The sequence below is a fragment of the Symphalangus syndactylus genome, chromosome 23, assembly GCF_028878055.3.
Source record: "Symphalangus syndactylus isolate Jambi chromosome 23, NHGRI_mSymSyn1-v2.1_pri, whole genome shotgun sequence".
In the NCBI taxonomy this organism is placed as follows: Eukaryota; Metazoa; Chordata; class Mammalia; order Primates; family Hylobatidae; genus Symphalangus; species Symphalangus syndactylus.
In genome coordinates, this window is record NC_072445.2 from 43,202,056 (window position 1) to 43,215,404 (window position 13,349).

The 13,349-nt window shown below is 43.1% G+C and overlaps 1 protein-coding gene and 2 non-coding genes across 3 annotated transcripts in view; 2 read left to right on the forward strand and 1 right to left on the reverse strand.

The window, feature by feature from the left end:
* H2BC17 (H2B clustered histone 17) overlaps window positions 1-13,349 on the reverse strand; it is a 90,519-nt gene that overhangs the window by 74,594 nt on the left and 2,576 nt on the right. Inside the window, exon 2 of the mRNA XM_055264201.2 lies at window positions 4,545-4,864. The gene's annotated coding sequence lies outside the window, so the exon portion shown is untranslated. The remainder of the gene's footprint in view (window positions 1-4,544; window positions 4,865-13,349) is intronic.
* Window positions 5,022-5,092, forward strand: TRNAG-GCC (transfer RNA glycine (anticodon GCC)). The gene has a single exon. It is a non-coding gene; the product is annotated as a tRNA-Gly (tRNA).
* Window positions 10,420-10,482, forward strand: LOC129473859 (U7 small nuclear RNA). The gene has a single exon (XR_008654387.1). It is a non-coding gene; the product is annotated as a U7 small nuclear RNA (small nuclear RNA).

Below are 13,349 nucleotides of genomic sequence, written 5' to 3' on the forward strand. Positions count from 1 at the left end.
AATGAAGCATTAACTCTCACTTTCATTCCAGAGGTACCCTCCCTAAACCTGGAGGAAAGAAATGTCCTTATCTTGGCCAGGCATGGTGGCTCACGCCTGTAATCCCAGCACTTTGGGAGGCCAAGGTGGGCAGATCACGAGGTCTGGAGATTGAGACCATCCTGGCTAACATGGTGAAACCCCGTCTCTACTAAAAATACAAAAAATTAGCCGGGCGTTGTGGCGGGTGCCTGCAGTCCCAGCTACTCAGGAGGCTGAGGCAGGAGAATGACATGAACCCAGGAGGTGGAGCTTGCAGTGAGCCGAGATGGTGCAACTGCACTCCAGCCTGGGCAACAAAGAGAGACTCCGTCTCAAAAAAAAAAAAAAAAAAAAAAGAAATGTCCTTATCTCTGAAGACATAGGAATACAGAAGAGTCTAAACAGGTCTGCTAAGATTCCCCCAGTTTATTACCATTAGATCATACCCCTTCTGTCCTACAATGGTATTTCTCCCCAGCTATCCACTTCTTCATCAAACTTAGCATAGAAATACAGAGGTATCTTTGAAATTTGTTTCTGAAGGCTTCTGTGTCACATAAACCTAGAATAAATAAGTTTCTGTTGTTAATCTGTCTTTTGTTACAGGGGCCTCAGCCATGAACCTTGAGATGGGTGAGGAAAAGATATTACTTTACTGATAAGTACTTACTGAGCATCTACTAGGTGCCTGCATATTTTCAGAAATGGAAGGTACAGCAGCAGTAAACGAAACTGACAAAAATCCATTTCTTTTGGGGACACTTAATCTGGTGGACAGGAAATGAAGTGAAATTTATGGTATGTCAGAAGGAACTAACTGCTAGGAAGAAAAATGCAAAGCAAGAAAGATGGGTAGGGTGTGTACATCTCTGTTTGAAGGCAGATGTTGTTGTGTCAGATAGTGATCAGGCAAGCCCTCAGTGATGACACATGATTCACAGAAGGACACTTAAAGGAGTAAAATTGACGAAGGTGAAAGACCTGCAGGAATTTCTTGGGGAAGAGGTTTACGGGCATAGGGAAGAGAAACTGCAAAGCCTGTATTGAGCCTGTGTGATATGGTTTGGCTGTGTCCCCACCCAGATCTCAACTTAAATTGTAGCTCCCATAATCCCCATGTGTCATGGGAGGGACCCAGTGGGAGGTAATTGAATCATGGGGGCAGTTTCCCCCATGCTATTTTTGTGATAGTAAGTTCTTATGAGATCTGATGGTTTTTATAAGGGGCTTCCCTCTTCACCGGGCTCTCGTTTCTCTCTCCTGTCAGCATGTGAAGAGAGACGTGTTTGCTTCCCTTTCCGCCATGATTGAGAGTTTCCTGAGGCCTCTCCATTCCTCAATTAACCCTCTTTCCTTTGTAAAGTACCCAGCCTTGGGCAGTTCTTTATAGCAGCATGAGAATAGGCTAATACACTGTGGTTGGAAGGCTCTAAAGAATTACCTGGCCCTTCATTGGTTGAGGCACAATGAACAAGGCCTGGCGTGGGAGGAGACGAGGTATGTGTGGGAGGAGGCAGGCAAGTAGGGCCTCGTGGGTGATTTTCAGGAATATAGCTTGGTCTGTACCTACTTACACATTGTCTGATCCCCATCCCCCTCCCATCTAAGCTGTTTCCCCAAGGGGGGCCTTCACAAAGGAGAGGCTGCTGTTCCTGAAGAGTAGGGGTGAGAATGAATGAATGAGCAGCATCAGAGAGATGGTACTGATGAAAACTACCTTTTTTTTTTTTTTTGAGACGGAGTTTTGCTCTTGCTGCCCAGGCTGGAGTGCAATGGTGCGACCTTGGCTCACTGCAATCTCTGCCTCCCGGGTTCCAGCAATTCTCCTGCCTCAGCTTCCCGAGCAACTGGGATTACAGGCATGCACCACTGTGCTCGGCTAACTTTGTATTTTTAGTAGACACGGGGTTTCTCCATGTTGGTCAGACTGGTTTTGAACTCCCGACCTCAGGTGATCTGCCCGCCTTGGCCTCCTAAAGTGCTGGGATTACAGGCGTGAGCCACCGCGCCCGGCCGAAAACCACCTTTCAGGTTAAAGGAGGGAGAGCAGAGGACCTAGAACTACTAGAGTACAGTTTCTAATGTTGCTGGTGGGCCAGTTCAGGTTCTTGACTTCACTGCACAAAATAATTTGAAAGTGAGTCCTAAGTAAAAGTAAGCAAGTTTATTGCAAAGCGAAAGTACACTCTGATAGCTGATCAGAGAGTGCTGCTGAAAAGTGAGACAGTACTGGCTGACACTGGGCAAACTCGCCTCATGGGAGTCTTACATGATTATTCATGAAGGGGTAGGAGGACATTGCTATCAAACATGTTCTGGGTGGTCTCTTGGGCATGCCTGCACTGTGGTTGTACATGCTAGCACATACATCGCATGTCTCATTAGCATGTTAAATCTCCCCCTGGGGTGTATTTTTTACTAGTATAATCAGCATAGGTCAACTTAAGGACACACAGCATGGGTTTCTGTGCTTGAGCATATTGGAGGATTTCTTTTTCCCCCTTTTGCTCTTCTACTTCTTTGCTGCAGAATGTTCCAACCCTAAGTCCAGGATGCGGCTGGTTTGTGCACTGTCAGGCAATTTGTCCTCTCCATTTATTTAGCAAGTTTGTTCTCCTTTAAGGGAAGCTATGACCACCGTATCTAACCTACCTCATTTAAACTAGGCTCCATATCTGAAATTGAATGCAGATATATGTGTGCATGCACAGGCTTCTAGGGAGCGAGTCCAGATCTTTCATTACTGTCTTAATCAGCTTGGGCTGCCATAAAAAACATAGGCCGGGCACAGTGGCTCACGCTTGTAATCCCAGCACTTTGGGAGGCCAAGGTGGGTGGATCACGAGGTCAGGAGTTCGAGACCAGCCTGACCAACATGGTGAAACCCTGTCTCTACCAAAAATACAAAAATTAGCCCGACTTGGTGGCACGCACCTGTAATCCCAGCTACTCAGGAGGCTGAGGCAGGAGAATTGCTTGAACCCAGGAGGCAGAGGTTGCAGTGGGCCGAGATCACCCCACTGCATTCCAGCCTGGGTGACAGAGCGAGACTCCATCTCAAAAAAAAAAAGCAACAAACAACAAAAAAACCACCACCATAGACTGGGTAGCTTAAACAGACATTTATTTCTCACAGTTCTGAGGCTGGAAAGATCAAGGTGCCAGCATAGCCTGGTTCTGAAGGGGGTATTTTTCATGGTTTGCAGACAGTTACCGCCATGATGTGTCCTCACGTGGCAGAAAGAGGTAACGTCTTTCCTGTATCTTCTTATAAGGGCACTAATTCCATTCATGAGGACTCAACCCTCGTGACCTAATTACCTCCTAATTACCTCCAAATATGTCACATGGGGAACTGGGGCTTCAACATATGAATTTTGGAGAGACACAAACATTCACATTCTGTGAACCGAGGTCTTAAGAATCCCCACCCCTGCATTGCAGAAAGATACCAAAACAAACGAAAGAAAGAAAGAAAGAAGGAAGAAAGGAAAGGAAAGGAAAGGAAAGGAAAGGAAAGGAAAGGAAAGGAAAGGAAAGGAAAGGAAAGGAAAGGGGACAGGACAGGAATCCCCACCCAAGAGTTTCCCCAGAATATAGTCAGGAATATTAGACCAGTGCTTTCGGCATTGAGTAATGATGAGTTTTCAAAAGCAATTTTAACTTCTGAGTTTGGCCCTTACATTTGTACTCAGGTAAGGTTGAGCAGCAATCTTTTCCTTAAAAAGGAAAAGATTACTGGAAAAATTTGTGCTTCAAAGGAAAACTATAGCACATCTTTCTGTGTCATCTGATTCCGATTGTATGGGAGTTATTTTACAACTCTGCAAATTGTAGATAATGATGGCAATACAAAATTCTTCGTATCTATGGACATGCAAATTAATTCTGTACCGCGGTAGGGACAAAATGGATGGACATCTTCTTTAAACACGTTTGGGGAACATCTCATCAAAACAGTTTTGGCCTCATTTACACACCTATTTCAATATTCTTGATCTATAAATAGCGTCGGTTCTTTGGATTCTCCTTTGTGTATATGTGCTGCCGAAGAGAGCACTCTTTGGATTCTCCTTTGAACAGGTATCAACACCTCACCAATTATCTCATTAATGAGTTACATAAATTTTTTTACCCGGGCTCATTTTTATATTTGTATTAGAGTCATCATTGCGCCCGTTGTGGAAATTATTCTTCAATGAGACCTTTGCGCTCAGTTTGCCAGGAAGAAGTTTCCAGTGCCACCCCCATAACCATGACAGCTGAAGCATAAGGTAAACCCATACAATTCTTAAATCCCCCACTGCCTCCCTTTTCTTTGGGGAGACCAGTGGAGAGCAACACTAGGTTCCTGTTTGCCTCCTCTTCCCTCTGGCTCCTCCCCTCCTCCCTCCTGTTTTGGCTCCCCTGCCTCCTTTATCCTTTGCTCGGGTTCTCTTCCTCCTTGGTCCTCCACTTCATTTTCTTTATTCTTCGTGCTCATGTACCCCTTTTCTACCTCTCCCGTTCCCTCCAGAACCCACCTGGACTTTGAGCCTCCCCATGGTCATAAAATGTCTTCTGTCTCCCAAGCAAACTAAGGAATTTGGCATCTTCCATAGCACTTCCGGAAACTTAAGAGTCAGGAGCTTGGGAGCACTCCGCAGGCGGATACCCAGGGCCACGCAGCGGCGGACAGAGTCAGCGCAGGCGCCCCCGACCCGCGGGGCGGAGGTGCTGGCCCAGCCAGAGCAGTCCAACCTCGCCGCGGAGACCGTGCGGGAGCCGGGCCGCCCACACATGGGCCAGCCTCCAGTATTGCAGGAGACGCTTTGAAGTTACAGTGAAAGGGATTTTTTTTTTCCTGAAAAGAAGGGAAGAAGGCTCTATTAAGAGGCTCTATTCAATAAGAACGGAAAGCTGCCTAAGTATCTTTTTGAAAACATAGCCTATGGTATTAGTTGGATTCCTGAAAGACGGCAAAGCATTCCTAAGGACGACAAGGCTCTCTCGTACGCGAGGCATTGGTGGTTCAGTGGTAGAATTCTCGCCTGCCACGCGGGAGGCCCGGGTTCGATTCCCGGCCAATGCAGCGATGACGTTTTACTCTTTTTGAAAACTACGTATTCTATTTCAGGAGTTGGACATTTTCCCTATACGTTTTTTTTGCCTTACTCTTACATCCTGACTACATGATAAAGCAGGCAGGCCAGCGACAGGCTGTTTTCTTACAGAAACATCGAGGTTTTTTTTCTGCTTTCAGAATGTTTGATACCAATACACGCTGAACTCATCCTCATGTTTGCAGCATAAATAGAACTAGTGGCCCTTGGTGGGGCGTGGAAATCAGATTTAACCGTACCAAAAAACTAAAATCCCCACCAACTTTTGAGGAAAACATCAAAAAGAATTCACTGCAAAGCCCTGGTGTCCCACAGAGCAGAGTGGCGCAGCGAAAGCGTTCTGGGCCCATAACCCAGAAGTCGACAGATCGAAACCATCCTCCGCTATTTACTCGTTTTCTTTTTCTAAAAAGGTACTTAGGACGTACTCTCACCAACCTTTCTTTCCTTGCTAGCTCAATCAAAGGAAAAGTGACAGCAAATGGAAGTATTGACATTCCTTCGAGGAGAAAATCAGAAAGCAGCTTTCAGTTAAGAAATCAGAGGTACCCCATCTTACAGAGCGGGAATTGATACTAAGTCCATCAGCTGAAATATCTCCACCTCAGCATACTACCATTTTGTAAACTATAATTTAAGTTTGGAGTTCCAAGTTTATACGTAGTTAATTTTTAGAGATTCAGTTAAAGAGGATTGGAAGTATTTATTTTATTTTTATTATTTTATATTATATTTTATTTTATATTTTATTTGAGACAGGGCCTCATTCTGTCACTCAGGCTGGAGTGCAAGTGGTGCGATCATAGCTCACTGCAACTTCGAACTCATGGGCTTAAGCAGCCTTCTGAGTAGCTGGAACTACAGGTGCTCCCCACCTAGCCCAGCTGAATTTTTTTTTTTTGGAGAGATGGGGGGTGGGAGGAAGGTGTCTCACTTTTTTTGCCCAGTCTAGTCTCGAACTCCTGCGCTCAGATGATTATCGTGCCTCGGCTTCCCAAAGTATTGGGATTACAGGCGTGAACCCTCTCGCCAGACCATGAAGTTATTTTGAATAACAACTCTTCCAAAAAATGTCTTGCTCCTAGTCTGTTTTCTTCCTTAGCACTTATTACTATGCAGCATATTGTGTCTTTATTCATTTAGTATTTTCTCTCTCATGGGAAGTAAATTTACAAGGACAGATTTTTGTGTTTTGGCATTGTGGTTGCCATCATACCTAGAACAAGGCCTGGTACATCTTAGATACTGGTGAGTTGGTAGATATTAGTTAATAGCCACAATTTCCAATTCACCAAACCGAAACATCAGTATTCCTCATTACTCATCATCTTATTTTACCTTTTAAAAAAGTAGAGTTCAAAAGTGACCATATGGATTTGATCTATTACTTAACATCATGACATATAAACTACAAGTCTCTTTTATATTTAGAGAAAAGAGGAAAACACTCATGAAATTTAAGTATTCTTCAACTCCATCCCCAGACCTGTTACCGACTTTCTCAGGGCAAGTCTATTATGACTTTGATGTTCATCTGTCCCGTTTCATTTTCACTCTTGCTTATATATAGGCCCACGGCAATACAATTTTTTTCTGAGACGATCTTGCTATGTCGCCCAGGCTGGAGTGCCATGGCACCATCTCAGCTCACTGCAACCTCCACTTCCCGGGTTCAAGCAATTCTCCTGCCTCAGCCTCCTAAGTACATGGGATTACAGGTGCGCACCACCACTCCCAGCTAATTTTTTTTATTTTTAGTAAAGACGGGGTTTCACCATGTTGGCCAGGGTGGTCTCAAACTCCAACACTGTTCTAGATAAGAAACTTTCTAATTGCACAGATAATCAGAGGCATATGTGATATATCTAAAAGAAAAAAAAAGCCAAGAAAAATGGAACTTTACTTTCTATTTTCTCCTGGATCCTATTTAAGAAATGAATTTTCAGTTTGTTCTTGGATATTGTGACTGTAGACAGAGCCTCCTTGCAAAGTAGTGAATTCAATTTACCTCCTAATCTTGTACAAGGCTGCCATTCTTCTTTCTGTATATAGTTTCCTATTAGCAAGCATGAAACTGAAAAGAGAGCAGCTATATAAAGATAGTCATTTTGTAAAGACAGACACTTTGGGGCCTCAGAGCACACTGTTACTCTATTGTGAAAGTTGTCAGAATCAAAATGTAATCACTAATGTTACAAAAACTCTGACAGGTAGAGCCCAGGAAGGCCATGAGGAGTGGGTTTTTATATTTGTATGTCTGATCATAAAAACTGTTACAAAACATTGTAAAAACCATAACCTTGTATAAAGGCCCTTACAAATTTACACAAAAATATTTTTATAAGGACATCCCTCCAGTAACTCTCTGTCTAACCTTGAACTGGTGTTACCTTTGTTATTGATCTTGTCGATGAAAACAGTCAAGCCTTGTAAAATATTTGAGCAGATTTATTCTGAGCCAAATATGACCGTGATCTGTGACACACCCCTCATGAGGTCCTAAGAACATGTGCCCAAGGTGGTCGGGGCGCAGCTTGATTTTATACATTTTAGGGAGGCAGGAGACATCAATCAAATACATTTAAGAAATACATTGGTTTGGTCCAGAAAGGCAGGACACCCAGGCGGTACAGGAGTGTTGGGGTGGGGGGTCGGGGTGGGGTGCTTCCACGCTACAGGTGAATTTAAACATTTTCTGGTTGACAATTGGTTGAATTTGTCTAAAGACCTGGGATTGATAGAAAGGGAGTGTTCAGGTTAAGAAAAAGATTGTGGAGACCAAGTTCTTTTGAAGTCTTACAGTGGCTACCCTTAGAGACAATAGATGACAACAAATGTTTCCTATTCAGATCTTAGTTAATCTCTTTAGGATTGGGAGGTCTGGAAGAAACAGATCTAGCTATGTTAATAGAGATTCTTTACAGACACAAATTTTCCCCCACACAAAAAAACAACTTTGCAGGGCCATTTCAAAATATGGCAAAGAAACATGTTTTTTGGTGTAAAATATTTTGATTTTCTTGCTTGTCTCATAACGTTTTATGCCAGAGTCAGGTTGGGAAGTAAGTCATGATATATAGGGTTAAATAAAACCCATCTGATGAGAATTTAAGATTGGTAGGGCATGACTCCCCAGACCCCTTAGATGGGAATTTGGGCAAGATAAAAATCAGAGTTTAGTCCTCAATTTTTATAGTTAAGGATAATTCTTTCTAAACAATTATGTAAATAGTTGATTTTTTAACCTTGTCTTTTTTTACCTTCCTATATACTCACCTTGTTTCCTCTGGCATACATATTCCCATTACAATGCTCTATTCCCCCAAAATATATTTTCTTTTCGAGAGCCTCCCTCTGTTATTTAGGTTGGCAGTGTAGAACTACTTTTTCCATGATTGAAACAAATCTTATCATATGTCACATTTGTTAGTGACAGCTGCATGTGATCCACATGGAGGAGATCTATTTTCAGAAGCCAACTATTTCTTCTGGAAGAGACTTTGGAAATCACTTTTAGTTGAGGAAAAAGAGACCAGGAAGAACAGACAATCCAGTAAATTACATAAAATGAGGTGATGGCAGCCAGGGTGAGTAGTGGATAGAACTTAAACTTTCTAATTCCTCAAATTGTTAGTCCTCGGTTGCCCATTTTATTCTTTTGGATGCCAACTACAGAGATTTTCAAACCTCAGAATTTCTTAGAGATGCCTGGAAACTCCTTGTGTGGGAGACTATTTCTCTGGCCAAGAACTGGTCAGGTTTGGAGGAAAAGGGTACTGAGACTAGCTTTCCTCTCTTCCCACCTCCTTTCCACATTCATCACTCGGAATCATTCAGCCTTTTTATCAACTCTCTACAACTTAAATTCTTTCTCTATTTAAATAGAGGAGTAAGGAGAAAGGGGAGTTGGAGCGACCGAGGAAGAGTACGATAATGAAAACAGGAATGGACTTTCAGAATAGATAGTGGCCTATCTGGAGGAGGAGCCAATTTCTAGTCTCTTCTCAGTTCCAATTCTGTTGCTGTTAATCTTCCCAAGATAGATAAAAATTCCTAGGAAGGATTTTCATGATTAATTGACTTCCTTCTCCTGGAGAATTTGCATTTAGTTAAATAAAGGAGATTCAGAAAAAGCCCCTCTCTGTGCATTTGCTATTTCCCAAATAACTTTAGTGTGAAGTAATCAGCATAACAATGCGGCATACTTTGGGATATTTCCTGGACTCCTTCAGTATGCATTATAGAGGCAAGGGGCCAGGCACGGTGGCTCACACACGAAAATCCCAGCTTTCAGAGGCCAAAGTGGGCGGATCACTCGAGTCCAGGAGTTCCAGACCAGCCTGGCCAACATAGTGAAACCCCTTCTACGAAAAGTACAAAAATTATCTGGGCATGGTGGTGCATACCTGTGGTCCCAGCTACTTGGGAGGCTGAGACATGGGGCTTAAGCTTGGGAGGTGGAGATTGCAGTGAGCCGGGATTATGCCACTGCATTCCAGCCTCAGCAACAGAGTGAAGGCAAAAAAAGAAAAAGAAAAACTCCTTGAATTACATTAGAGTAAAGGAAAGCTTTCCCTTCACCCTCTGAAGGTTTGCTGAAAATCACTGACTGAAGGCAGATTAAGAGGAGAAAAAAAAATTATTTGATCATAGTTGTATGTGACACGGGAGCCCTTCAAAACGAAGGCCTAAAGATACAGGGGAAATTGTCCATTGTTTTTAAGGTTCCATAAGTATGGACAGCCTTGTAGAAATGATTGGACATTAAGGGTAGGATCTAATGATAGTAAACAGACTAGGGAAACCCAGCAAGGCCTGTCTGTCCAGATTCTTCTTGGCTTCTCTGAGCAGCATTCCTTCCTTCTGGGTATAGGGCAGGTCCCTCTCTGGAATAGGGGTCTTATGACCTACAGTCAAACGAGGTAGGGCAGATAATTTCTGACCATAAATGGCCAGATTTCATACAAAAAGCCTTGGGGAATGGGGCGAGTAAAGGGAGCTAGAGTAATATTTGTAGGTTTTACGGCTGGCTTTGGGGAAAAAGGATTCTGGTTTTTATGACCTGCCTTGGGGAAGAGAGATTCTAGTTTCTGTGGCTAAACTTGAGGGAGAATGATAGATCAGAGACAGAAGGGCAGGAGGTCAGGGAATAGCTTCTGCTTCTGAGGCTGCTGCTGAGGCCTTCATTTTTGAGTTATAGTTTTCTGAGCCCCAACAGTATATCAAAACTTCACACTCTCTGTCAAAAATGTATACAATTATGATTTGTCAATTATGAATAATATTAATAATAAAAAAGTGTTACAGATCTTTTAGAATTTGTCTAGCAGGCCTTCTGGTTTTCGCTGGGAAGTCCCCACCCCCACAAAGAATAACATTAATAAGAAAATAAGACATGGCCGGGCGCGGTGGCTCAAGCTTGTAATCCCAGCACTTTGGGAGGCCGAGGCGGGCGAATCACGAGGTCAGGAGATCGAGACCACGGTGAGACCACGGTGAAACCCTGTCTCTACTAAAAATACAAAAAATTAGCCGGGCGTCGTGGTGGGCGCCTGTAGTCCCAGCTACTCGGAGAGGCTGAGGCAGGAGAATGGCGTGAACCCGGGAGGCGGAGCTTGCAGTGAGCCGAGATTGCGCCACTGCACTCCAGCCTGGGCGACAGAGCGAGACTCCGTCTCAAAAAAAAAAAAAAAAAAAAAAAAGAAAATAAGACAAATGTAACATAAATAGAAAAGAACAGGTTTATTTACCCAGGTAACTACTCAATCCACAATGAACAACTCTGAACAACCTTCACCACTTTTACCTCATAGCTGTGAGAACTGAATTTTTTGTTTTGTCTTTTAGTTCACTTTATCTGTTTACTTAACTGGCAGAAAATAACTCTTGAATGCCTGATGTATGTGAGGCCTGGTGCTTTATCCAGAGGGGCCAAGTGAGGAATGAATTATTTTCAGCTGAGGATTTAGAAGGTTGGGAAGGCCGGGGCATTTGATCTGGGCCCTCATGGCAGAAAGAGCAGCTTGGTGAAAAGCTTGTCATGGATACAGGAATCTTTGTTAATGTCCAGAGATCTCAACTTCAAGGATGAAGGGCTTCATGAGAGCTCTACTTTAGAGGTGAAGGACTTGATGAAGTCAACAAACTTTTTTTTTTAATAGTCTGTACCGTGATATAAATTTTTTATTAGCTGTCAGTATTGAAAATTTATAATATTTCATATTAAGCTGCATATACTCTTGAAAAATTGGAAGTTACACTGTCCTTGTGCTTGCATTGCTAGAAGGGAGAAATCAGTGAAACCAAATTGCACAGGTTTTGTCTTCAGTTTTCAAGTTCCCACTGGTCCTGTTAGTTTCCATATTACTTGGCATTTATCAATATGCTTGTGCTATGGTTGTTCTTACAGTAGAATTAAGAAAACAGTGAAATATATCTTGGTCAATTATCTCTATCAAAACTGGAAAAGTGAAATATGATGTCAGAAGTCTGTGTGCTTCAAGAAAAATGGCAAATAGCACCTCTCTTTATAGAGATAAGGCATGATTTTTAATATCCAGCTGTTTTTGCTGTAATGTGCTGGGCCTTTGTGAGCAACTGACTTTTAACTTCTGGTTTAAGGAATATCATAACTGTCAGCTTATCTGCAAATTAAGCTAAATGTAGATATTTTATAAAGGAGAACTTGGAATAGAAAGTTGGGTGAAAGCATGGAAAATGGTCTTAAGTGCTGTTATGGACTTCATTGCGTTCCCCCAAAACTTAGACCAGGTGCAGTGATCGCGCCTGTAATCCCAGCACTTCGGGAGTCCACGACCAGCCTGGACAACATGGTGAAACCCTGTCTGTACTAAAAACACACAAAAAAATTAGCTGGGCGCGGTGGCAGGTGCCTGTCTGTAGTTCAGCTACTCGGGAGGTTGAGGCAAAAGAATCGCTTGAACCCAGGAGGTGGAAGTTGCAGTGAGCCGAGATTGTGCCACTGCACTCCAGCCTGGGCGACAGAGTGAGACTCTGTCTCAAAAAACAAAACAAAACAACTTCATGTTGAAGTCCCAACTCTCAGTGTGGTTGGTATTTGAAGACAGGGTCTTTAAACAGATAATTAAGGTTAAATTGAGTTGTAAGCGTGGGGACTTAATCTAATAGAACTAGAAGGCATGATCCTATTATTATTTATTTTAGGGTATAAAGCATTTTGGCTTCTGATTTTTTTTGTTTATTTCTTTTGGACAGCTCTAACGAGATCACAAAACTCAAAAGGACTTTCTCCCTTATCCACTCCTCGTTCTTCCTATTTACCTCCCCCGCCCCCCTCCCCCTCCCTTTTAACCTCCGCACTAACGACTCTTGAAGAAGCTTGAATCCTGCAATTAAAAGGAGTGAAAAATGGAAACCCTACCCTAGCCTACTGACTCAGTAGAAAGTTAAGAAGAAAGCATTTTAACTGGGGCTGGAAAACACAACGCCTTGAACTTGTACTTTTGCTTTTTTGCCACAAGATGGCAGGAGAAGTCCACACGTACTCTCTCACCCACTCGGAGGCTAATCATCCCTCAGATGTTCTCTCAAGGACGCGGGATGGGCAGGGAGAAACCAATCTCGAAAAAGAGAGCGAAGAGGAATGAAAGGAGGGGACAAATGTGATGCCAAGTTAAAGAACATGATGAAATCAGGGGACTGCTCTCCAAGTAGCTTAGCTTGCCGATAAGCTCTGTCGCCAAGCCCGAGGCGCCAAACGTTAATGACAAGGTACAGGAACTGGGGAAGAGAACATTTTAGGGAAGTGAATGGCAAATCCTACAATGTAGTTTGCACGACCCGCTAACCAATTGGCATAATTCGGGGCTGTTTGTCACCTCTGACAGAGACGAGACTATTCGTCTGCGATAACCTTCCACCCATAGCTGCAAAGGAAGTGACGTCAGGAAAATAAAGGAAAAGTTAAGGGGTGATTTTAAAGCCTGGAGTGGAATTGTGGAGGGGCTTGCTATTTTGCTGCTAAAGGAAAGATTTACAATAGAAGTAATTTATTGAAGGGGGGATAACGCAGTGGCAGAGGATGCAATGCTATGAGAATTCAGGCACCGTTGAGAAGAGGTCTTGAAAAGTCTCCACTCCCTCGTACTTGCACGCTCTTGGTTTACCTCCTATTTCTGTGATCTCTTCTGGGGTCCGCTTCTCTTTAAACGCGGGGTTCTCCAACTTCTGTCTCAGGATTCCTGA